This window comes from Stegodyphus dumicola, chromosome X1 (assembly GCF_044657685.1).
Source record: "Stegodyphus dumicola isolate Sdum_Otavi_A_Nest chromosome X1, ASM4465768v1".
NCBI classification, from domain to species: Eukaryota; Metazoa; Arthropoda; class Arachnida; order Araneae; family Eresidae; genus Stegodyphus; species Stegodyphus dumicola.
The window spans coordinates 57350605-57377175 of record NC_140780.1 but is presented as its reverse complement, the minus strand read 5'-3'; the positions used below and the strand labels follow the sequence as shown (position 1 = coordinate 57377175).

The following is a 26571-nucleotide window of genomic DNA, read 5'->3' as shown; positions in this document are numbered from 1 at the left end:
CTGGACGATGTACCCAAATCCTTCCAGGGCGGCAGCTGGCATTTCTGGATTCTGAGCCGTTTCTGCAGGCAGCACAGGTTCTTCTTGAAACTCGGCCATGGTTATTCTTCTTCTTTGGGCGCCACTATCAGGTTCAATGTTTCTTCTAACCTTCTTCGGAAACATACAATGACCTGACTAGAACAGAGAGCTTACTAAAGCTATGTTCACTAATTGTAGTAAGTAGACAGGATACAGACGAAGGGTATGCAAAACCCTTTATTCTTCTTTATATACAATGACTTCCGTACTTCGGAATACAATGACCCTCCACTCGGGGTCTAACGTAAAAGATATCAAAATAAAACTAAACTCTAATTTAACTTTAGAATAATACACTTGTAAGATTGGCCTTATAATAACAGGAAGCGTATGTAGCACAGAGACTGTGAACACTACAATACGTTTAATTTATCAAGAGGATTAAAACCTCTGGCCTGGAAGGCAAATAGCAACTGCGTAACTTCTAAGGTAAGCGGCCTGCTTCGAACTCACTGCTTCCTCTCTTTTGCTTGGCAAAAAGGCCACACTTAAATACTTGGCGTTCGCCAGACAACTTTGCATAAAATCTTTTACGCTTATAATTCTGGCCGGAAGTAGAAAATAAGAAGTGATAGTAAAGATTTAAAATAAAATAAACGTTAGTAAAACTTAAGATCCTTACAAGCTCATTCTTTAAAAAAATTCTTCAGATTTATTTACTTAATCTTTATGTTTAGTTTCTGAGGTACTTTTCAGTTTCACTGGCGCAAATCTCGCCAAGCAGACTTTGTTGACGACAACATACAATATACAAATAAAAAATGTTAACAGACGTTAGTTCTAAGAATTTTTTATTTGGAGGCACAAACATTTTAATATCTTTTAAAATTTTATAAAAAGCCAATAAATAGAGATAATAAATTTGTTAAAATACATTAAGAATTTACTATGTTTTCATGGTTCAACATCCTGATTCTCCGGTTCGTATCACGTAACACCATGTGATCTCATCTCACGTAAACTACGCTACAAAGATCTAATTCTCTCAGTAATTATCTACATTAATTTCAAGTTAAATCTTAATTTGGAATACAAGTTTAAATGCAAGAATTATTTCAATTCGTACAAATAGTACAAATAGTACAGTATTCGTACAAATCCCTGTGGTGGCACTTGTATCTATGTGAAGCGTTCGTTAAAGCACCACATGATACCGTCCCCTGATTTAAATTTTTTGGAAGTGACAATCATCAAAATTTTCCTTCAAAATTCCTCCCCGCTGAAAATAGTCTCAGCTTATCTACCTCCACTGTCTAGAGCACGTGGAAGGCCAGCTTTTCCTGTCAATGATTTTGATAAACTTTTGAATATTTCAAATCACCTAATAATTGCTGGTGATCTAAATTCACGCCATACCGCATGGTTTGGTTCTAGTAGGAACAGGTATGGTATTAGTCTAAATTCATAGTGCCAGAGTAACCATGTACAGATCATAGCTCCTACCCTCCCGACTTTTTACCGTGTTAGAGGGTCCCCTGCAGTTCTTGATCTGGCTGCCTTTTATAATATATTTTTACGGCATGAGATAAAAGTCATTCAGGAATTGGACTCTGATCACTACCCCGTTTTGATAACCCTAGATATTCAAAATCGATACTCAAAATTAGAGGAGCAAGTCTCAACAAATTGGGACGACTTTAGATTTATTTTTGAAAAAACTTCACTCCCTCCCATCAAAATTTCCAGCAATTCGGACTTTGACAGGCATATCAAAAGTCTGGAGTCTTTACTGAAAGAAGCGAGAGCTGCGGCTTCAAAACGACGCAAACACCCAGGTGCTAGGCTCCCACCTGAGACTAAATTCAAAATTAAACAGCGAAATTACTTGCGAAGAATTTGGCAAAGGTCACGAGATCCCAATATCCGTGCCCAATTTCTCAAGATACAGAACGAGATAAGGACCGAAACCCGCTTATTAAAACAAGCGGAGTGGAAAACATACATTGAGTCCCTAACGACTGAAGACAAATCGATTTGGCGCGCAGCCGCCCGATTACGCAAACATAAAACATACATTCCGCCCCTTCAAACGGCCGATGGCGCACAGATGGCCTACACTGACTCAGAAAAGGCGATTATTTTTTATTTTGCCTGCATTATTGTGCATAATGCAATCGCGCAGTGCATACCAACCATTATGCTACATAAATTTAATTATATTTAAGAGGAAAAAAAAACAAGAAACGAATGAGTTTCCACAGTCGCGCACAAGCTTACATTCAGCTTAAATCAATGCAAAAATCTATGTTGATCTGAGGAGAGAAAACTTCAATGACGTCACAGCCAATAGGCAGCGAGAACGCATTTTCGTTTGTTTACCCCAAGTGAGCTAACCTGTTCTTTCTACGGACCTTGGGTGCGATTAGCCACTGCGGTAAAATGCTGGTACCTGGGCTGCTTGTGCGCATGCGCGAAAGTAGGTGGTGTGAATAGCCTGTTAGCTATTAGCACCTTCGGTGCAATTAGCCACTGCGGTAATTATTCATGCTCGTTCTGGATGAATATCTTTAGTGCGCGCCATTGCAATCTTGAGCCTGGAGTCGGGGTTAGAAGCCTGCTTGTATTGCTGGTAAATTTGGTAAATTTCAGTAATGAACTCGGTGAATTCTTCAAAGGATTGTTTTTCTATGTCTCTGTTTACTGATTTTCGTTTATTTTTGGAGGATTGGTCTTCTTTATAGTTATTATAGATTTCTTATTCATAGATTTCTTGAGGAATTTCCTGTAGTTAACCGTGTTTGGATTGCTCTTGGTAATCGCCCCATATGATTGGTTGTACGGGGCAGTGCCCAAATTACGTGATTGGCTGAGAGTAGAGTGAGTCTGTTGATTTTGCATATTTGGGGAATTTTTTGGTGTATCTTCATTAATTTTTTCAATATCTATATTTCCTCGTGTTTTAGGGCATTCCTTACTACAAGATGCATATCCTCCTCCACAGAGGATACATTTCGCAGAAATTCTTTACCTGTTTGATGGCGCTGGAAGGATTTGAGATTCTCGGCGCATCTGACGTTTTGTCAACGAACGTTTCTTCTTAATTAGTGACATAGCTAAAGCCTTTGACAGGGTTTGGCATGACGGACTTATTTACAAGCTCATGCGACTTGGGTTTCCGGCTCACATCATTAAAATTATTAGCTCGTACTTAGCCGGACGAAGCTTCCGCGTACGAGTTAACCACGAACTCTCCACTCCCCGCCCGATCCATGCTGGATGTCCTCAGGGCAGTCTTGTCTCACCTCTGCTCTTCAATATCTATATCAACGCCGTGCCTAAGGCACCTAGTATCGATTTAGCTTTATATGCAGACGATACGGCCATCCTAACACAACATAACAACATCACCACGGTAATCTCTACATTACAGAGTTACCTTTCAGCCTTAGAACTCTGGCTCGGACTGTATAAAATCAAAATTAATGTCGCTAAATTTGATGCCACTTTATTCATCCGAAGAAACATCCCTCGTTTAGATAATCTAATTTTCTTCGGTGAACCTATTCCCTGGGTTACTACTTACAAATACCTTGGTGTTTTACTAGACTCAAAATTAACTTGGCAACTTCACATTCAAAAAATTATTGCGAATGCGGAAGCTGTCAAAGCCAACCTGCGCCCCTTTTTCGCTAAAAATAGCGACCTGTCACTTGATAACAAGATCTTGCTTTATAAATCTATCATAAGGCCTATTCTCACTTACGCGAGTCCCATCTGGGGCTCAGCTGCTCTGACTAACCGTAAACACGTCCAAATTTTTCAATCAAAATTTTTACGGCAGATATTAAACGCTCCATGGTTCATAAGGAACGGTGACATTCATAACGACCTCAAAATTATGCCCATTAATCGCTTTATACAGCGACTTTCGGAAAGATTGTTCAAAAACATCCATCTTGTTGGAAATCCAGTATTACATACCCTGCCGTTATATGATCCTGCGGTTGCCTCTTCTAAAAAGCGACCCAGAGCAATCTTACAAGCTGATTATGCTCAACTACCTTTTAAACGGCGTCGGTATTGGAATACAGACGCCCAAGTGGATGCTTTCCTCTCGTTCCTAAACCCCAACCGCCCCCGCGTTAACAATGCGTAAGGGCATTGACCGGGGGAACCCTGTTCTTTAACTCTTTAAGAAGAGTCTTCTAACGTTTCTTTAACAAGGGACAACTTATTTCCGCAGCCGCACGCGACTGCACTTAATTTCTCAATAGCTTCTTAAAAGCTTCTTTTCCACCCGCTAAACGGGTTGCTTTCGACCCCCTAAGGGGACCTTTTAACGTCGCACTAAATAGCGACCAATAATTTTCTTCTCCTGCTTCAGTGTATCACACTGAACTGCTACCAGAACACGCCCAACGGGTTTCGCCCCCAGCCCTTTTTGCCCAACTCTCCGGATTGTCCTAAGGATTTTATTTTGCTGTTGATATCAAGAATCAAGGAAATGTATTGCACCTTTTTATTCTTTTCAAAACTTTTTGAATGTTGACTCCTCTTTCAAAATTTATTCCTGGCCCTTTTTAAACACAAAATTTAATTTAAAGACTTTCTAAGAGTTTTCCTTTTTTCTCATGCGGAAGGCATTATCTGAAAAGCTTTTATTTTTATAATTAGGCTTCAAAATTTTCCCTTATTAGATGAACCCCTCTTTTGATGTAATTATTCTATCTCTGATGATGCGGAGTTAAAGGCCTAGCCTAGCGCACTCCGTAAATTAACTTCCTTGATCCTTGATTACGTGATTGGCTGAGAGTAGAGTGAGTCTGGTGATTTTGCATATTTGGGGAATTGTTTGGTGTTTCTTCATTAATTTTTTCAATATCTATATTTCCTGGTCTTTTGGGGCATTCCTTACTACAAGATGCATGTCCTCCTCCACAGAGGACACATTTCGCAGGAAATTCTTTACCTGTTTGAGGGCACTGGAAGGATTTGAGATTCCAGAGGATGAGAAAGACTGAAAAATGATCACTATCTCTCTTTGAATTGGGACGCCATTTTGAGAAAAGCGGACGACATCACCTTGGAGAACGGATATGACCCAAGGAGGTTAGAATATAAGGAGGAGGGTTCGCAGTTTCCTCCACTATCGGGAAATGAAACTCCACTGAACAAGCGGCGTCCATGTTTGTAACTTCAAAACATTGCATTACGTCAGTGAAAAGTACGTGTTTTTAAGCTGTTCCGTGCATGTATTTTCCACTAAATATATGTAAAATTTATAATGAAATTTTACATATTTTATATATGATATCTTATAAAGATGATAATACCCGTAATTTACTACGTACAGAAAATCATTAAGAAATAGTTCGAAATATAAATGCATGGGCATAACATTAAAGCCTTTAAAAATAGAATTTGTTTAGGTTTTATTAGCAACCTGTGGGTGTACTTTCCAGTTTTTCCTTTAAGAAGTGATATTTCTGATTTATTCACAGTATTGTAAAATTTCAAAGAATCATTTAAAATATATTTAACCTGAAATTAATAGCAGATAATTATCTAAAAAATAGTCACAGGTTGCATTTTTTTTAAATGAAAGTTTTAAACTCTTTTCACAACTAACAATCTTATAACAACAAGAATATAAATATTAATAAAATAAAACAGATTCATGTGAATTATGTGATTTCAGTTTATACGCATTTCATATTTAAGAATCTGAAAGAAATTGCCTTGAATTAAGCTAAATTAGAGAAATATACCTATACTTTTGGATACATCTTTACACATGTTCAGTTGTGTAAATATTTTACTTACTTTTATTGCTATACTGCCCACAAATTTGTAAATTTATGCAAAAACATTTTAACAACAGAAAAGTTAGTTTGTCTTGATCAAATGCACAAATTATATTCTTAACAGTTCAAAAATTTTAAATTGAATAATAATTAATACATAAAGAAAAGCATTACTTTATTTAATACCTTTAAAAACCATAAAAATAGTAACAATTGGTGTCTAATTTTTCATGAAAATTATCAAACGCATTACCTAAAACGTTCAAATTATACAGTTTAAATCCTAGCATACATCATTGTGTGTTAAGGAACAAAGATTCCAGCTATAAACAGAAACATTAAAATGTATTTAACATATTTTGATTATTATTAAGTCCCTTTTTTACATCTGGAAAAAAAAACAACATGACATTGTGATATTTTTTTACCATAGTTATCAAATTACATAAAAAAAAAAAGAAAATCAATACTTACGCGTGAAAAGTAATCCCAGGAATCTTTTTCAAAAATCTTTTTGTGCATCCATATACAACACAAGATGACATGCTTCAAAAAGAAAAGAAAAAAAAAATATTCCAATTACAGACTTCCTTGCACAAGTCACAGCGATAACAGGAACATGGCCGCCAAGCCTCACCGTTTGAGTTGAACCTTCCCTCCTTCTATTCTAACCTCCTTGATATGACCAAAGAATATGTATTGTTTTTGCATAGACATTCTTTGATATGACCGCTCACTACGCCCAAAGAATCTCCATATGTATTCTTCTGTGAAATAGTTGTTAAAAATAGTTAATTATGTATGGATTAGTAATTAGGTACTTAAGGAAAAAGTATGTTTTAATTATTTAGCACATTCAGTTATATTTCTCATAATTCGAAACTTTTATCATGTTATACGGTGAGGGGTAGGGCTATGGCGCCCAGGCACCCTGGTGGTTAAGCACCGCAGTTCAACTCCTACCCCTTTCCCTCTCTACTAGCGTCTACATCCCAAAACGGCAGCCTATGAGACAGGCGATTCTATTATTTTCATCGGGGAGTAGAGGAGTTAGAATGGTTTTATGAGGAATGCAATGGCAGTGGACTATATGTTTGCTTACATTTGGAAGTTCAAAAAATTGCTAAGGTGGATTGCCTTAGTTTCTACGATTACTTACAGGGAAATATTAGGCAGTTTTTTCGGTTTGCTGATAGAGGGTAAATAGGCAATTTACCTTTATAATCCGCGTTTATCTATTTAAACTTCAGAAGATTTAAGATGAAGAGAATATATTTAACACAACAGAACACAATCGTAAGACTTGTAAATCTTTTAATAGACAACAGCAAATTTTTAAACATTACTGTAAAAAATATCATCTCTTCTAATTATAATAAATAATGAGATAATGCATGGATGAATTGTTAATTATATGATAACTATGCATTTATAAAAAGTTTTTAATGATGAACTATAAATAATATTTTTAATTATCAATGTGTTGTTTTTTAAAAGATTTACAAGTCTTAAGCTTGCGTTTTGTTGTGTTGAATATATTCACTTCATCATAAATCTTCTGAAGTTTAAATAGATAAACGCGGATTTATAAAGGTAAAGTATCTATTCGCCCTCTATCAGCAAACCAATAAAAACTGCCTAATATTTCCCTGAAAGTAACCGCAAAAACTAACGCAATCCACCTTTGCAATTTTCTGAACTTCCTAATGTAAGCAAACATCGTGCACTGCTGTTGGCGTTCCTCAGAAAACCATTCTAACTTCCCTACTCCCCGATGAAAATAATAGAATCGCCTCTCTCATAGGCTGCCGTTTTCGAATGTAGACGCTATTCTCCCACTCTTTGAATTGGGACGCCATTTTGGGAAAAAGCGGACGACTCCATCTTGGAAAAACGGCATTAGATATGTTTTGGCTTGCTGTATTTAAGTCGGGGTGGAATCCAGTCAGCTAGGCATGTTCTTTTCCTCTGTGAAATATTGCTGTCATTTCGTTGAAAGTGACCTGGTAATATTTCAGGATAAACACCTCGTACGTTGGGCTAAGCTGTCACCTCTCATGCATGAGAGTACCTAGTTAAAGAACTTAAAATTAAAAACGTTTCTTACGTAAAAATTCTGATTGAAATACTTCTTTTAAGTTATGTGACATAACTTTCCAAAATGTCACTAATTGTGTGTGTGTGAATTAAGGTAGTTTAATGTATAACACCTGCTTCAAAAATAACAGTAAAGTTTATTTTGATTATTTGTCATTTAAAATTACCGGCTTATTGTCTTTCGGTGCCATCTTTCTACCATCGCCGAAATTATTTACTCTTCTTGAAGATCATTATCCCATTTATTCTGTGTATCCGTAATAACTGTATAATTTGTTTTTCTTTCATTGTTCATGTTGTACCCATACATTAAAAACCTCTTTCGCTTACTGTACTTCTGTCGTATAAGGAAAATCATTTGCTTTTCTATCGACTGCAATCATGATTTTAGTAACAATGTAGCACATTGCTGGAATTTAAAACAAAGAAGGCTACTTTCGAAATTTTATATATTAAGAAACAATATTAGATATTTCTCTTTGTGTATAGATATTCTTTAATTTCAAAGTAGTTAAAATCTAATGATTCCTTCCCCCATCCTTGGCCTTTTCTAGTGTAATTTGTCATCATTTTTGTGCGCTCTTGGATTGCAGAACATATCATGAAAGAAAAAGAATGGAGAAATAGTGCAGAGCAAAAAGACATCTGTGGCTGGTAATTCTTGTTTTATATTAACTTTATTTTCACTAGAAATGCTTGAATGTTATAATTTGTAGGTCCCTTTTCACATGTTGCTTTATATTGGAGTTTTACTTCTTATTTATTTTACGTGAACGCTTCACATTATGTTTTAATGTTTAGGCTAGCGTCTATGCATTAATTTCTTAGGTTTTGAATTCCATATTGAAGTGTCTGAATTGGTTCTTTCTTTATATTGTATTGTAATATTCGAAGTGAGGTTGAACTGTTAATCACACTATAATTATCAGAAGTCTGAGATTTGTTAGAGTTCTCTTGCTTCTTAGTGGTTTCAAAATTACTGCTGTAGTGTAATTTTTTCCCAAGTCGCCACCTTTCGCATTACGAGGAGGAGGCTAAGCATTTTCCTCTCTGTCTGGCCTAATATTTTCCTTGTCTAACGGGGTCTTCTCTTCCCAACAGGTCAGTGTAACTACTCTGCCTGTGTATAAACCAATTTTGTTTCAGTTTTTACCGAATTTAGAGTCTGTCTATCAAGTGCTGTTTCTCTTAAAACCATTGAAAGTTAAATGTTGAACAAAAAAGAAATGTAAATAAAAATTTAATGAGTACTCGTAATGAAAGTTAGTGGGGCCAAATTGTCTTCTGTTAAGGCTGCTCAAAATGTGCTTTTTATTAGTTGTTTTAAGCATACTTTATTAAATTTTTCCCTTAATCTGAACTATTTTGGCATATTGGGAAGTTTTATGAACCTATTTGCGAAGATCTATTTAAAATTGATTTCACAAATAAAAATTCGTTTTGAAATCAAATCAGAGATGTTTTATTATTATCGAAGTAAAATTCTGCAGAATAACTTTCCACTTTGTTTTGCAAAGCACTCTGAAAGTTTCTTTTGGACTTCTTTCCGTTCTCTTGGCAAATGCATGAGAGAAATATTTTTTGAGAAAGCTGATGTCTTTTGCTTATAGAAATGATTGATGCAACTGTATGCGTGCCGCTGTGAAGAGCACATGTTTTTTCTTTAATTGGGTAATTCTTCGCTAGAAGATCAGACATTGCTTTTTGTGTTATTTAACAATTTCTTCATCTTATCTTCAGTTAAAAGCTCTTCTTCATAATGAGCGCTTTTATTATCAAGGGGTTTTATAAGACCCCAATTCTTCTTTTGTAATTTTCTGATTCATTGTTTGACTTCTCTGTCTTCCATATGTGAAAATTCTTCGGCATCGATTGCTTTTGAAATTTGTAAGATTTTTCAGACTTCATTTTCAGTCGATGGAAATTGTTTAAAGTAGCAGATAAATTCTTTCCGGTGTTGATGGATGAATGTTGCTCCACGTATGAATGAAATTCTAGCAGTGGACAAATAAAATGGTATCTTTTAAGGTACTGCTGTACGCGAAATCATGCTTTACAAGTCTGCGTTCAGCAAGTACCTTCCGTATTAAAAATGATAGACTACGAAATATGACTTGAAGAACGGTATGAGTTATTTGGAATGCAGATTGGGAGTTTAGTCATGATAGGTAAACAGTGTATACAGATGACCGGAAATAATAAAAATTTAGATGGGTGTAGCATTTTACTCCTGGACCATGGATTAGTCATAAACAGTACTTGTGTAAAAACAGATTAAAGTATATGAATTCCCTGTTTAAGAAAGGAATTTCTCTATGACAGTATGCAGTCTGTATCATAGCTGGAATAGCGAGGTGTTGTGTCTTCAGGGAAACAAAATCTGTTATTCTGTAATTTTTCCTGAAAATGTGTGTTTAAATTTTGTTACCTAGGTAACCTATTTTTAACTCATTCTATATGAAAATGAAACCAAATACAGACAAAGAAATAAAATTGCATTCCTTCCGTTGGTGCAGTTATTAACAACTTTAACTGAATGGGAGCCAATTTTAAGTTTATAAAATTTTGGCTAGCTGCAATTATATATTGCACTTTTAATATTTCAGTTATAAGTGCATTACACTAAGTATAAAAATGTGTGGTATAATATCTTAAAGAAAAGGTATACTCTTTGTATTATTTACAAAAGAATTCAGCAAGATGAAAATTAAATACAGGGAAATCATATTTTAATGTGAAATTTAACATTGCATTTCTTCTGAGAGTTTTTTTTTTTTCTCCCTCAAGTACATGCGATGTTATTGCTAAATCCATGCAGTCGTCCAGATGTTTGTTTGTTATTCTGTATCTGAACATTGATTTTAACAAGATTGTTGTTGAAAATCCTCTTTCACATTTTTAGGTAGATCGAAAGCAGGAATTTATCTTTTTAAAAGTTTAACAGTTCATGATTTTTCTGATCTAGGACTATTTAAATGGCTTTTTGTGATATTCTTCATCTTAATTAGGATGAAAACCAGTTATTTCTATTTCTAGATCAGTAGAATTGTTAACATATTTGCAATCTTTTACCATTTTTTATAAATACTAGTCTTATGTAATGGGTTTGAAGTGAATGTAGTAGTTGGCCTAATTTTAAGTACACTCAAAACATCTAATTTAGAAACTAATTTAAGCTCGATGAGATTTTCCAAATGTTTGTTTCAGTTTTCTTGTATTTCACGCTTTAGTTCTCCAGATTTTCAAAGTGGCAAAACGACATTGCATTATGGTAAAAATGTATATTCCTTATATTTGTGTAATTTTTTTACAAAATTAATTTTGATTTAAAATGAATTTAAAATAACATTAAATTCAAACACTTTAGTTCTCTTCCCTGCTCAAGTTTAAGATATTAGTTATTATGTCTGTAAGAATGACTAAATCGTAGAACCAATTATGGTCAATAATTTCTTGATGAGTTTCGTTTCTGGATTCTTAAAATTCTTCTATCAAACTTTTTAACAGAAGCTAGAATGGAACCCAGGCAGCCAGACAGAATGTCCCATTCCTGAGTGAAAATTTCTATCATTTCTCTGAAAGTGACATTATAATATTTTAGAATAAACCCTCGTAACACTAATAAATGTATGTAGATTTTTTTTTTAATGTTTATATAATGCGTGTTTGGTTCTTACAACATTTTGAGCTATTATATTACTAATTCTGTATGTGAGCTAAGACAGTTTAATATAGAACATCTGCTTCAAGACTAAAAGTAAAGTATTTGAATTGTGTTTTACCTTTCGTGTGTTTTGAGAGGTACGTTCTAATCTACAATTTATGGAATTTCTCGGTATTGGACATCTCACATAGCTGACAAAATTTCATTCCTATGTTTAGGTTTTATAGTACAATAAGTTGAGCATCCCTACGTTAGTATATGACTTTGATTCCTTCGAAAGAAAAAAAGAGTATCTTAGTTTTGTTGAATTTTTGGTCAAAATTTTAGTATATAGGTAATTGCAATAGCTCATTCACGAAATTTTATTTAAATTTTTTGCAACATTTCAAAATGGTATATCATTCAATGGCATTTGATGTGTTTTGGCTTGCTGTATTAAAGCTGGGCTCGAACCCGGGCAGCTAGACAATATGTTCTTTCCCTGAGTGAAATATTGCTATAATTTCATTAAAGTGACGTGGTAATATTACAGGATAATTTCTTGTACATTGGACTAAGCTGTCCTCTCTCATGGATGAGTGTACCTAAGTAAAGAACTTAAAATTAGAAACGGTTCTTGCGTTAAAATTCTGAATGAAATATTTATTTTATGGTTTATGACTTTTGTTTCCAAGATGTTTTTCGAAATCTGTTTTTAGAATGGTGTTTTTCAGCTCTTTCTCTAAAAAAAAAAAAAAAAAAAAAAGCTATAAAAGTATATATGTATAGCTCTTTTAATGTCAATATATTGCGAGTTTGATGCTTACTCTTTTTTGATCTGTTATGTCACTAATTCTGTGTGTGAATTAAGATAGTTTTATATATAACACCTGCTTCAAAGCTAACAGTAAAGTTTATTTTGTTTATTTGTCATTTAAAATTACCTGCTTATTGACTTTCGGTGCCATTTTTGTACCTGCGCTAAAATTATTTACTTTTCTCGAAGATCATTTTCCCTTTTATTCTGTGTATCTGTAATAACTGTATAATTTTTTTTTTTCTTTCATTGTTCATGTTGTACCCATACATTAAAAACCTCTTTCGCTTACTGTACTTCTGTCGTATAAGGAAAATCATTTGCTTTTCTATCGACTGCAATCATGATTTTAGTAACAATGTAGCACATTGCTGGAATTTAAAACAAAGAAGGCTACTTTCGAAATTTTATATATTAAGAAACAATATTAGATATTTCTCTTTGTGTATAGATATTTTTTAATTTCAAAGTAGTTAAAATCTAATGATTCCTTCCCCCATCCTTGGCCTCTTCTAGTGTAATTTGTCATCATTTTTGTGCACTCTTGGATTGCAGAACATATCATGAAAGAAAAAGAATGGAGAAATAGTGCAGAGCAAAAAGACATCTGTGGCTGGTAATTCTTGTTTTATATTAACTTTATTTTCACTAGAAATGCTTGAATGTTATAATTTGTAGGTCCCTTTTCACATGTTGCTTTATATTGGAGTTTTACTACTTATTTATTTTACGTGAACGCTTCACATTATGTTTTAATGTTTAGGGTAGCGTCTATGCATTAATTTCTTAGGTTTTGAATTCCATATTGAAGTGTCTGAATTGGTTCTTTCTTTATATTGTATTGTAATATTCGAAGTGAGGTTGAACTGTTAATCACACTATAATTATCAGAAGTCTGAGATTTGTTAGAGTTCTGTTGCTTCTAAGTGGTTTCAAAATTACTGCTGTAGTGTAATTTTTTCCCAAGTGGCCTCCTTTTGCATTACGAGGAGGAGGCTAAGCATTTTCCTCTCTGTCTGGCCTAATATTTTCCTTGTCTAACGGGGTCTTCTCTTCCCAACAGGTCAGTGTAATTACTCTGCCTGTGTATAAACCAATTTTGTTTCAGTTTTTTCCGAATTTAGAGTCTGTCTATCAAGTGCTGTTTCTCTTAAAACCATTGAAAGTTAAATGTTGAACAAAAAAGAAATGTAAATAAAAATTTAATGAGTACTCGTAATGAAAGTTAGTGGGGCCAAATTGTCTTCTGTTAAGGCTGCTCAAAATGTGCTTTTTATTAGTTGTTTTAAGCATACTTTATTAAATTTTTCCCTTAATCTGAACTATTTTGGCATATTGGGAAGTTTTATGAACCTATTTGCGAAGATCTATTTAAAATTGATTTCACAAATAAAAATTCGTTTTGAAATCAAATCAGAGATGTTTTATTATTATCGAAGTAAAATTCTGCAGAATAACTTTCCACTTTGTTTTGCAAAGCACTCTGAAAGTTTCTTTTGGACTTCTTTCCGTTCTCTTGGCAAATGCATGAGAGAAATATTTTTTGAGAAAGCTGATGTCTTTTGCTTATAAGAATGATTGATGCAACTGTATGCGTGCCGCTGTAAAGAGCACATGTTTTTTCTTTAATTGGGTAATTCTTCGCTAGAAGATCAGACATTGCTTTTTGTGTTATTTAACAATTTCTTCATCTTATCTTCAGTTAAAAGCTCTTCTTCATAATGAGCGCTTTTATTATCAAGGGATTTTATAAGACCCCAATTCTTCTTTTGTAATTTTCTGATTCATTGTTTGACTTCTCTGTCTTCCATATGTGAAAATTCTTCGGCATCGATTGCTTTTGAAATTTGTAAGATTTTTCGGACTTCATTTTCAGTCGATGGAAATTGTTTAAAGTAGCAGATAAATTCTTTCCGGTGTTGATGGATGAATGTTGCACCACGTATGAATGAAATTCTAGCAGTGGACAAATAAAATGGGATCTTTTAAGGTACTGCTGTACGCGAAATCATGCTTTACAAGTCTGCGCTCAGCAAGTACCTGCCGTATTAAAAATGATAGACTATGTAAAATATGTAAAATATGACTTGAAGAATTGTATGAGTTATTTGGAATGCAGATTGGGAGTTTAGTCGTGATAGGTAAAAAGTCTATACAGATGACCGGAAATAAATAAAAATTTAGATGGGTGTACTATAAAGTATTTTACTCCTGGACCATGGATTAGTCATAAACAGTACTTGTGTAAAAACAGATTAAAGTATATGAATTCCCTGTTTAAGAAAGGAATTTCTCTATGACAGTATGCAGTCTGTATCATAGGTGGAATAGCGAGGTGTTGTGTCTTCAGGGAAACAAAATCTGTTATTCTGTAATTTTTCCTGAAAATGTGTGTTTAAATTTTGTTACCTAGGTAACCTATTTTTAACTCATTCTATATGAAAATGAAACCAAATACAGACAAAGAAATAAAATTGCATTCCTTCCCTTGGTGCAGTTATTAACAACTTTAACTGAATGGGAGCCAATTTTAAGTTTATAAAATTTTGGCTAGCGGCAATTATATATTGCACTTTTAATATTTCAGTTATAAGTGCATTACACAAAGTATAAAAATGTGTGGTATAATATCTTAAAGAAAAGGTATACTCTTTGTATTATTTACAAAAGAATTCAGCAAGATGAAAATTAAATACAGGGAAATCATATTTTAATGTGAAATTTAACATTGCATTTCTTCTGAGAGTTTTTTTTTTTCCTCCCTCTGGTACATGCGATGTTATTGCTAAATCCATGCAGTCGTCCAGATGTTTGTTTGTTATTCTGTATCTGAACATTGATTTTAACAAGATTGTTGTTGAAAATCCTCTTTCACATTTTTAGGTAGATCGAAAGCAGGAATTTATCTTTTTAAAAGTTTAACAGTTCATGATTTTTCTGATCTAGGACTATTCAAATGGCTTTTTGTGATATTCTTCATCTTAATTAGGATGAAAACCAGTTATTTCTATTTCTAGATCAGTAGAATTGTTAACATATTTGCAATCTTTTACCATTTTTTATAATACTAGTCTTATGTAATGGGTTTGAAGTGAATGTAGTAGTTGGCCTAATTTTAAGTACACTCAAAACATCTAATTTAGAAACTAATTTAAGCTCGATGAGATTTTCCAAATGTTTGTTTCAGTTTTCTTGTATTTCACGCTTTAGTTCTCCAGATTTTCAAAGTGGCAAAACGACATTGCATTATGGTAAAAATGTATATTCCTTATATTTGTGTAATATTTTTACAAAATTAATTTGGATTTAAAATGAATTTAAAATAACATTAAATTCAAACACTTTAGTTCTCTTCCCTGCTCAAGTTTAAGATATTAGTTATTATGTCTGTAAGAATGACTAAATCGTAGAACCAATTATGGTCAATAATTTCTTGATGAGTTTCGTTTCTGGATTCTTAAAATTCTTCTATCAAACTTTTTAACAGAAGCTGGAATGGAACCCAGGCAGCCAGACAGAATGTCCCATTCCTGAGTGAAAATTTCTATCATTTCTCTGAAAGTGACATTATAATATTTCAGAATAAACCCTCGTAACACTAATAAATGTATGTAGATTTTTTTTTTAATGTTTATATAATGCGTGTTTGGTTCTTACAACATTTTGAGCTATTATATTACTAATTCTGTATGTGAGCTAAGACAGTTTAATATAGAACATCTGCTTCAAGACTAAAAGTAAAGTATTTGAATTGTGTTTTACCTTTCGTGTGTTTTGAGAGGTACGTTCTAATCTACAATTTATGGAATTTCTCGGTATTGGACATCTCACATAGCTGACAAAATTTCATTCCTATGTTTAGGTTTTATAGTACAATAAGTTGAGCATCCCTACGTTAGTATATGACTTTGATTCCTTCGAAAGAAAAAAAGAGTATCTTAGTTTTGTTGAATTTTTGGTCAAAATTTTAGTATATAGGTAATTGCAATAGCTCATTCACGAAATTTTATTTAAATTTTTTGCAACATTTCAAAATGGTATATCATTCAATGGCATTTGATGTGTTTTGGCTTGCTGTATTAAAGCTGGGCTCGAACCCGGGCAGCTAGACAATATGTTCTTTCCCTGAGTGAAATATTGCTATAATTTCATTAAAGTGACGTGGTAATATTACAGGATAATTTCTTGTACATTGGACTAAGCTGTCCTCTCTCATGGATGAGTGTACCTAAGTAAAGAACTTAAAATTAGAAACGGTTCTTGCGTTAAAATTCTGAATGAAATATTTATTTTATGGTTTATGACTTTTGTTTCCAAGATGTTTTTCGAAATCTGTTTTTAGAATGGTGTTTTTCAGCTCTTTCTCTAAAAAAAAAAAAAAAAAAAAAAAAAAAAAAGCTATAAAAGTATATATGTATAGCTCTTTTAATGTCAATATATTACGAGTTTGATTCTTACTCTTTTTTGATCTGTTATGTCACTAATTCTGTGTGTGAATTAAGATAGTTTTATATATAACACCTGCTTCAAAGCTAACAGTAAAGTTTATTTTTTTTATTTGTCATTTAAAATTACCTGCTTATTGACTTTCGGTGCCATTTTTGTACCTGCGCTAAAATTATTTACTTTTCTCGAAGATAATATTCCCTTTTATTCTGTGTATCTGTAATAACTGTATAATTTTTTTTTCTTTCATTGTTCATGTTGTACCCATACATTAAAAACCTCTTTGGCTTACTGTACTTCTGTCGTATAAGGAAAATCATTTGCTTTTCTATCGACTGCAATCATGATTTTAGTAACATTGTAGCACATTGCTGGAATTTAAAACAAAGAAGGCTACTTTCGAAATTTTATATATTAAGAAACAATATTAGATATTTCTCTTTGTGTATAGATATTCTTTAATTTCAAAGTAGTTAAAATCTAATGATTCCTTCCCCCATCCTTGGCCTCTTCTAGTGTAATTTATCATCATTTTTGTGCACTCTTTTGTTGCAGAACATATGATGAAAGAAAAAGAATGGAGAAATAGTGCAGAGCGAAAAGACATCTGTGGCTGGTAATTCTTGTTTTATATTAACTTTATTTTCACTAGAAATGCTTGAATGTTATAATTTGTAGGTCCCTTTTCACATGTTGCTTTATATTGGAGTTTTACTACTTATTTATTTTACGTGAACGCTTCACATTATGTTTTAATGTTTAGGGTAGCGTCTATGCATTAATTTCTTAGGTTTTGAATTCCATATTGAAGTGTCTGAATTGGTTCTTTCTTTATATTGTATTGTAATATTCGAAGTGAGGTTGAACTGTTAATCACACTATAATTATCAGAAGTCTGAGATTTGTTAGAGTTCTGTTGCTTCTAAGTGGTTTCAAAATTACTGCTGTAGTGTAATTTTTTCCCAAGTGGCCTCCTTTTGCATTACGAGGAGGAGGCTAAGCATTTTCCTCTCTGTCTGGCCTAATATTTTCCTTGTCTAACGGGGTCTTCTCTTTCCAACAGGTCAGTGTAATTACTCTGCCTGTGTATAAACCAATTTTGTTTCAGTTTTTTCCGAATTTAGAGTCTGTCTATCAAGTGCTGTTTCTCTTAAAACCATTGAAAGTTAAATGTTGAACAAAAAAGAAATGTAAATAAAAATTTAATGAGTACTCGTAATGAAAGTTAGTGGGGCCAAATTGTCTTCTGTTAAGGCTGCTCAAAATGTGCTTTTTATTAGTTGTTTTAAGCATACTTTATTAAATTTTTCCCTTAATCTGAACTATTTTGGCATATTGGGAAGTTTTATGAACCTATTTGCGAAGATCTATTTAAAATTGATTTCACAAATAAAAATTCGTTTTGAAATCAAATCAGAGATGTTTTATTATTATCGAAGTAAAATTCTGCAGAATAACTTTCCACTTTGTTTTGCAAAGCACTCTGAAAGTTTCTTTTGGACTTCTTTCCGTTCTCTTGGCAAATGCATGAGAGAAATATTTTTTGAGAAAGCTGATGTCTTTTGCTTATAAGAATGATTGATGCAACTGTATGCGTGCCGCTGTAAAGAGCACATGTTTTTTCTTTAATTGGGTAATTCTTCGCTAGAAGATCAGACATTGCTTTTTGTGTTATTTAACAATTTCTTCATCTTATCTTCAGTTAAAAGCTCTTCTTCATAATGAGCGCTTTTATTATCAAGGGATTTTATAAGACCCCAATTCTTCTTTTGTAATTTTCTGATTCATTGTTTGACTTCTCTGTCTTCCATATGTGAAAATTCTTCGGCATCGATTGCTTTTGAAATTTGTAAGATTTTTCGGACTTCATTTTCAGTCGATGGAAATTGTTTAAAGTAGCAGATAAATTCTTTCCGGTGTTGATGGATGAATGTTGCACCACGTATGAATGAAATTCTAGCAGTGGACAAATAAAATGGGATCTTTTAAGGTACTGCTGTACGCGAAATCATGCTTTACAAGTCTGCGCTCAGCAAGTACCTGCCGTATTAAAAATGATAGACTATGTAAAATATGTAAAATATGACTTGAAGAATTGTATGAGTTATTTGGAATGCAGATTGGGAGTTTAGTCGTGATAGGTAAAAAGTCTATACAGATGACCGGAAATAAATAAAAATTTAGATGGGTGTACTATAAAGTATTTTACTCCTGGACCATGGATTAGTCATAAACAGTACTTGTGTAAAAACAGATTAAAGTATATGAATTCCCTGTTTAAGAAAGGAATTTCTCTATGACAGTATGCAGTCTGTATCATAGGTGGAATAGCGAGGTGTTGTGTCTTCAGGGAAACAAAATCTGTTATTCTGTAATTTTTCCTGAAAATGTGTGTTTAAATTTTGTTACCTAGGTAACCTATTTTTAACTCATTCTATATGAAAATGAAACCAAATACAGACAAAGAAATAAAATTGCATTCCTTCCCTTGGTGCAGTTATTAACAACTTTAACTGAATGGGAGCCAATTTTAAGTTTATAAAATTTTGGCTAGCTGCAATTATATATTGCACTTTTAATATTTCAGTTATAAGTGCATTACACAAAGTATAAAAATGTGTGGTATAATATCTTAAAGAAAAGGTATACTCTTTGTATTATTTACAAAAGAATTCAGCAAGATGAAAATTAAATACAGGGAAATCATATTTTAATGTGAAATTTAACATTGCATTTCTTCTGAGAGTTTTTTTTTTTTTCCTCCCTCTGGTACATGCGATGTTATTGCTAAATCCATGCAGTCGTCCAGATGTTTGTTTGTTATTCTGTATCTGAACATTGATTTTAACAAGATTGTTGTTGAAAATCCTCTTTCACATTTTTAGGTAGATCGAAAGCAGGAATTTATCTTTTTAAAAGTTTAACAGTTCATGATTTTTCTGATCTAGGACTATTCAAATGGCTTTTTGTGATATTCTTCATCTTAATTAGGATGAAAACCAGTTATTTCTATTTCTAGATCAGTAGAATTGTTAACATATTTGCAATCTTTTACCATTTTTTATAATACTAGTCTTATGTAATGGGTTTGAAGTGAATGTAGTAGTTGGCCTAATTTTAAGTACACTCAAAACATCTAATTTAGAAACTAATTTAAGCTCGATGAGATTTTCCAAATGTTTGTTTCAGTTTTCTTGTATTTCACGCTTTAGTTCTCCAGATTTTCAAAGTGGCAAAACGACATTGCATTATGGTAAAAATGTATATTCCTTATATTTGTGTAATATTTTTACAAAATTAATTTGGATTTAAAATGAATTTAAAATAACATTAAATTCAAACACTTTAGTTCTCTTCCCTGCTCAAGTTTAAGATATTAGTTATTATGTCTGTAAGAATGACTAAATCGTAGAACCAATTATGGTCAATAATTTCTTGATGAGTTTCGTTTCTGGATTCTTAAAATTCTTCTATCAAACTTTTTAACAGAAGCTGGAATGGAACCCAGGCAGCCAGACAGAATGTCCCATTCCTGAGTGAAAATTTCTATCATTTCTCTGAAAGTGACATTATAATATTTTAGAATAAACCCTCGTAACACTAATAAATGTATGTAGATTTTTTTTTTAATGTTTATATAATGCGTGTTTGGTTCTTACAACATTTTGAGCTATTATATTACTAATTCTGTATGTGAGCTAAGACAGTTTAATATAGAACATCTGCTTCAAGACTAAAAGTAAAGTATTTGAATTGTGTTTTACCTTTCGTGTGTTTTGAGAGGTACGTTCTAATCTACAATTTATGGAATTTCTCGGTATTGGACATCTCACATAGCTGACAAAATTTCATTCCTATGTTTAGGTTTTATAGTACAATAAGTTGAGCATCCCTACGTTAGTATATGACTTTGATTCCTTCGAAAGAAAAAAAGAGTATCTTAGTTTTGTTGAATTTTTGGTCAAAATTTTAGTATATAGGTAATTGCAATAGCTCATTCACGAAATTTTATTTAAATTTTTTGCAACATTTCAAAATGGTATATCATTCAATGGCATTTGATGTGTTTTGGCTTGCTGTATTAAAGCTGGGCTCGAACCCGGGCAGCTAGACAATATGTTCTTTCCCTGAGTGAAATATTGCTATAATTTCATTAAAGTGACGTGGTAATATTACAGGATAATTTCTTGTACATTGGACTAAGCTGTCCTCTCTCATGGATGAGTGTACCTAAGTAAAGAACTTAAAATTAGAAACGGTTCTTGCGTTAAAATTCTGAATGAAATATTTATTTTATGGTTTATGACTTTTGTTTCCAAGATGTTTTTCGAAATCTGTTTTTAGAATGGTGTTTTTCAGCTCTTTCTCTAAAAAAAAAAAAAAAAAAAAAAAAAAAAAAAGCTATAAAAGTATATATGTATAGCTCTTTTAATGTCAATATATTACGAGTTTGATTCTTACTCTTTTTTGATCTGTTATGTCACTAATTCTGTGTGTGAATTAAGATAGTTTTATATATAACACCTGCTTCAAAGCTAACAGTAAAGTTTATTTTTTTTTATTTGTCATTTAAAATTACCTGCTTATTGACTTTCGGTGCCATTTTTGTACCTGCGCTAAAATTATTTACTTTTCTCGAAGATCATTTTCCCTTTTATTCTGTGTATCTGTAATAACCATATAATTTTTTTTTCTTTCATTGTTCATGTTGTACCCATACATTAAAAATCTCTTTCGCTTACTGTACTTCTGTCGTATAAGGAAAATCATTTGCTTTTCTATCGACTGCAATCATGATTTTAGTAACAATGTAGCACATTGCTGGAATTTAAAACAAAGAAGGCTACTTTCGAAATTTTATATATTAAGAAACAATATTAGATATTTCTCTTTGTGTATAGATATTCTTTAATTTCAAAGTAGTTAAAATCTAATGATTCCTTCCCCCATCCTTGGCCTCTTCTAGTGTAATTTATCATCATTTTTGTGCACTCTTTTGTTGCAGAACATATGATGAAAGAAAAAGAATGGAGAAATAGTGCAGAGCGAAAAGACATCTGTGGCTGGTAATTCTTGTTTTATATTAACTTTATTTTCACTAGAAATGCTTGAATGTTATAATTTGTAGGTCCCTTTTCACATGTTGCTTTATATTGGAGTTTTACTACTTATTTATTTTACGTGAACGCTTCACATTATGTTTTAATGTTTAGGGTAGCGTCTATGCATTAATTTCTTAGGTTTTGAATTCCATATTGAAGTGTCTGAATTGGTTCTTTCTTTATATTGTATTGTAATATTCGAAGTGAGGTTGAACTGTTAATCACACTATAATTATCAGAAGTCTGAGATTTGTTAGAGTTCTGTTGCTTCTAAGTGGTTTCAAAATTACTGCTGTAGTGTAATTTTTTCCCAAGTCGCCTCCTTTTGCATTACGAGGAGGAGGCTAAGCATTTTCCTCTCTGTCTGGCCTAATATTTTCCTTGTCTAACGGGGTCTTCTCTTCCCAACAGGTCAGTGTAATTACTCTGCCTGTGTATAAACCAATTTTGTTTCAGTTTTTTCCGAATTTAGAGTCTGTCTATCAAGTGCTGTTTCTCTTAAAACCATTGAAAGTTAAATGTTGAACAAAAAAGAAATGTAAATAAAAATTTAATGAGTACTCGTAATGAAAGTTAGTGGGGCCAAATTGTCTTCTGTTAAGGCTGCTCAAAATGTGCTTTTTATTAGTTGTTTTAAGCATACTTTATTAAATTTTTCCCTTAATCTGAACTATTTTGGCATATTGGGAAGTTTTATGAACCTATTTGCGAAGATCTATTTAAAATTGATTTTATAAATAAAAATTCGTTTTCAAATCAAATCAGAGATGTTTTATTATTATCGAAGTAAAATTCTGCAGAATAACTTTCCACTTTGTTTTGCAAAGCACTCTGAAAGTTTCTTTTGGACTTCTTTCCGTTCTCTTGGCAAATGCATGAGAGAAATATTTTTTGAGAAAGCTGATGTCTTTTGCTTATAAGAATGATTGATGCAACTGTATGCGTGCCGCTGTAAAGAGCACATGTTTTTTCTTTAATTGGGTAATTCTTCGCTAGAAGATCAGACATTGCTTTTTGTGTTATTTAACAATTTCTTCATCTTATCTTCAGTTAAAAGCTCTTCTTCATAATGAGCGCTTTTATTATCAAGGGATTTTATAAGACCCCAATTCTTCTTTTGTAATTTTCTGATTCATTGTTTGACTTCTCTGTCTTCCATATGTGAAAATTCTTCGGCATCGATTGCTTTTGAAATTTGTAAGATTTTTCGGACTTCATTTTCAGTCGATGGAAATTGTTTAAAGTAGCAGATAAATTCTTTCCGGTGTTGATGGATGAATGTTGCACCATGTATGAATGAAATTCTAGCAGTGGACAAATAAATTGGGATCTTTTAAGGTACTGCTGTATGCGAAATCATGCTTTACAAGTCTGCGCTCAGCAAGTACCTGCCGTATTAAAAATGATAGACTATGTAAGATATGTAAAATATGACTTGAAGAATTGTATGAGTTATTTGGAATGCAGATTGGGAGTTTAGTCTTGATAGGTAAAAAGTCTATACAGATGATCGAAAATAATAAAAATTTAGATGGGTGTACTATAAAGTATTTTACTCCTGGACCATGGATTAGTCATAAACAGTACTTGTGTAAAAACAGATTAAAGTATATGAATTCCCTGTTTAAGAGAGGAATTTCTCTATGACAGTATGCAGTCTGTATCATAGCTGGAATAGCAAGGTGTTGTGTCTTCAGGGAAACAAAATCTGTTATTCTGTAATTTTTCCTGAAAATGTGTGTTTAAATTTTGTTACCTAGGTAACCTATTTTTAACTCATTCTATATGAAAATGAAACCAAATACAGACAAAGAAATAAAATTGCATTCCTTCCCTTGGTGCAGTTATTAACAACTTTAACTGAATGGGAGCCAATTTTAAGTTTATAAAATTTTGGCTAGCTGCAATTATATATTGCACTTTTAATATTTCAGTTATAAGTGCATTACACAAAGTATAAAAATGTGTGGTATAATATCTTAAAGAAAAGGTATACTCTTTGTATTATTTACAAAAGAATTCAGCAAGATGAAAATTAAATACAGGGAAATCATATTTTAACGTGAAATTTAACATTGCATTTCTTCTGAGAGTTTTTTTTTTTTTTTTTCTCCCTCTGGTACATGCGATGTTATTGCGAAATCCATGCAGTCGTCCAGATGTTTGTTTGTTATTCTGTATCTGAACATTGATTTTAACAAGATTGTTGTTGAAAATCCTCTTTCACATTTTTAGGTATATCGAAAGCAGGAATTTATCTTTTTAAAAGTTTAACAGTTCATGATTTTTCTGATCTAGGACTATTCAAATGGCTTTTTGTGATATTCTTCATCTTAATTAGGATGAAAACCAGTTATTTCTATTTCTAGATCAGTAGAATTGTTAACATATTTGCAATCTTTTACCATTTTTTATAAATACTAGTCTTATGTAATGGGTTTGAAGTGAATGTAGTAGTTGGCCTAATTTTAAGTACACTCAAAACATCTAATTTAGAAACTAATTTAAGCTCGATGAGATTTTCCAAATGTTTGTTTCAGTTTTCTTGTATTTCACGCTTTAGTTCTCCAGATTTTCAAAGTGGCAAAACGACATTGCATTATGGTAAAAATGTATATTCCTTATATTTGTGTAATATTTTTACAAAATTAATTCTGATTTAAAATTAATTTAAAATACCCTTAAATTCAAAAACTTTAGTTTGGTTGTCCCCCCCCTCAAGTTTAAGATTTTAGTTATTATGTCTGTAAGAATGACTAAATCATAGAACCAATTATGGTCAATAATTTCTTCATAAGTTTCGTTTCTAGATTTTTAAAATTCTTCTATGAAACTTTTGTAACAGAAGCTGGGATGGAACCCAGGCAGCCAGACAGAATGTCCCTTCCCTGAGTGAAAATTTCTATCATTTCACTGCAAGTGACATTATAATATTTCAGAATAAACCCTCGTAACACTAATAAATGTATGCAGATTTTTTTTTTTTTTTTTTAATGTTTATATAATGCGTGTTTGGTTCTTACAACATTTTGAGCTATTATATTACTAATTCTGTATGTGAGCTAAGACAGTTTGATATAGAACATCTGCTTCAAGACTAAAAGTAAAGTACTTGAATTGTGTTTTACCTTTCGTGTGTTTTGAGAGGTACGTTCTAATCTACAATTTATGGAATTTCTCGGTATTGGACATCTCACATAGCTGACAAAATTTCATTCCTATGTTTAGGTTTTATAGTACAATAAGTTGAGCATCCCTACATTAGTATATGACTTTGATTCCTTCGAAAGAAAAAAAGAGTATCTTAGTTTTGTTGAATTTTTGGTCAAAATTTTAGTATATAGGTAATTGCAATAGCTCATTCACGAAATTTTATTTAAATTTTTTGCAACATTTCAAAATGGTATATCATTCAATGGCATTTGATGTGTTTTGGCTTGCTGTATTAAAGCTGGGCTCGAACCCGGGCAGCTAGACAATATGTTCTTTCCCTGAGTGAAATATTGCTATAATTTCATTAAAGTGACGTGGTAATATTACAGGATAATTTCTTGTACATTGGACTAAGCTGTCCTCTCTCATGGATGAGTGTACCTAAGTAAAGAACTTAAAATTAGAAAGGGTTCTTGCGTTAAAATTCTGAATGAAATATTTATTTTATGGTTTATGACTTTTGTTTCCTAGATGTTTTTCGAAATCTGTTTTTAGAATGGTGTTTTTGAGCCCTTTCTTAAAAAAAAAAAAAAAACTATAAAAGTATATATGTATAGCTCTTTTAATGTCAATATATTGCGAGTTTGATTCTTACTCTTTTTTGATCTGTTATGTCACTAATTCTGTGTGTGAATTAAGATAGTTTTATATATAACACCTGCTTCAAAGCTAACAGTAAAGTTTATTTTGTTTATTTGTCATTTAAAACTACCTGCTTATTGACTTTCGGTGCCATTTTTGTACCTGCGCTAAAATTATTTACTTTTCTCGAAGATAATATTCCCTTTTATTCTGTGTATCTGTAATAACTGTATAATTTTTTTTTCTTTCATTGTTCATGTTGTACCCATACATTAAAAACCTCTTTGGCTTACTGTACTTCTGTCGTATAAGGAAAATCATTTGCTTTTCTATCGACTGCAATCATGATTTTAGTAACATTGTAGCACATTGCTGGAATTTAAAACAAAGAAGGCTACTTTCGAAATTTTATATATTAAGAAACAATATTAGATATTTCTCTTTGTGTATAGATATTCTTTAATTTCAAAGTAGTTAAAATCTAATGATTCTTTCCCCCATCCTTGGCCTCTTCTAGTGTAATTTATCATCATTTTTGTGCACTCTTTTGTTGCAGAACATATCATGAAAGAAAAAGAATGGAGAAATAGTGCAGAGCGAAAAGACATCTGTGGCTGGTAATTCTTGTTTTATATTAACTTTATTTTCACTAGAAATGCTTGAATGTTATAATTTGTAGGTCCCTTTTCACATGTTGCTTTATATTGGAGTTTTACTACTTATTTATTTTACTTGAACACTTCATATTATGTTTTAATGTTTAGGGTAGCGTCTATGCATTAATTTCTTAGGTTTTGAATTCCATATTGAAGTGTCTGAATTGGTTCTTTCTTTATATTGTATTGT

The 26571-nt window shown here is 32.3% G+C and overlaps 1 long non-coding RNA gene across 4 annotated transcripts in view; it reads left to right on the top strand.

Moving 5' to 3' along the window:
- Positions 1 to 26571, top strand: part of LOC146993154 (uncharacterized) — a 217430-nt gene that overhangs the window by 173263 nt on the left and 17596 nt on the right. Inside the window, exons 2-4 of one of the 4 annotated variants that reach the window (XR_015038411.1) lie at positions 17345 to 17444; positions 21834 to 21894; positions 26282 to 26343. This is a non-coding gene — a long non-coding RNA (uncharacterized LOC146993154). Of the gene's footprint in view, positions 1 to 17344; positions 17445 to 21794; positions 21895 to 26242; positions 26344 to 26571 lie in introns of those variants that run through there. The other 3 variants (XR_015038410.1, XR_015038413.1, XR_015038412.1) reach the window with 3 other exon arrangements.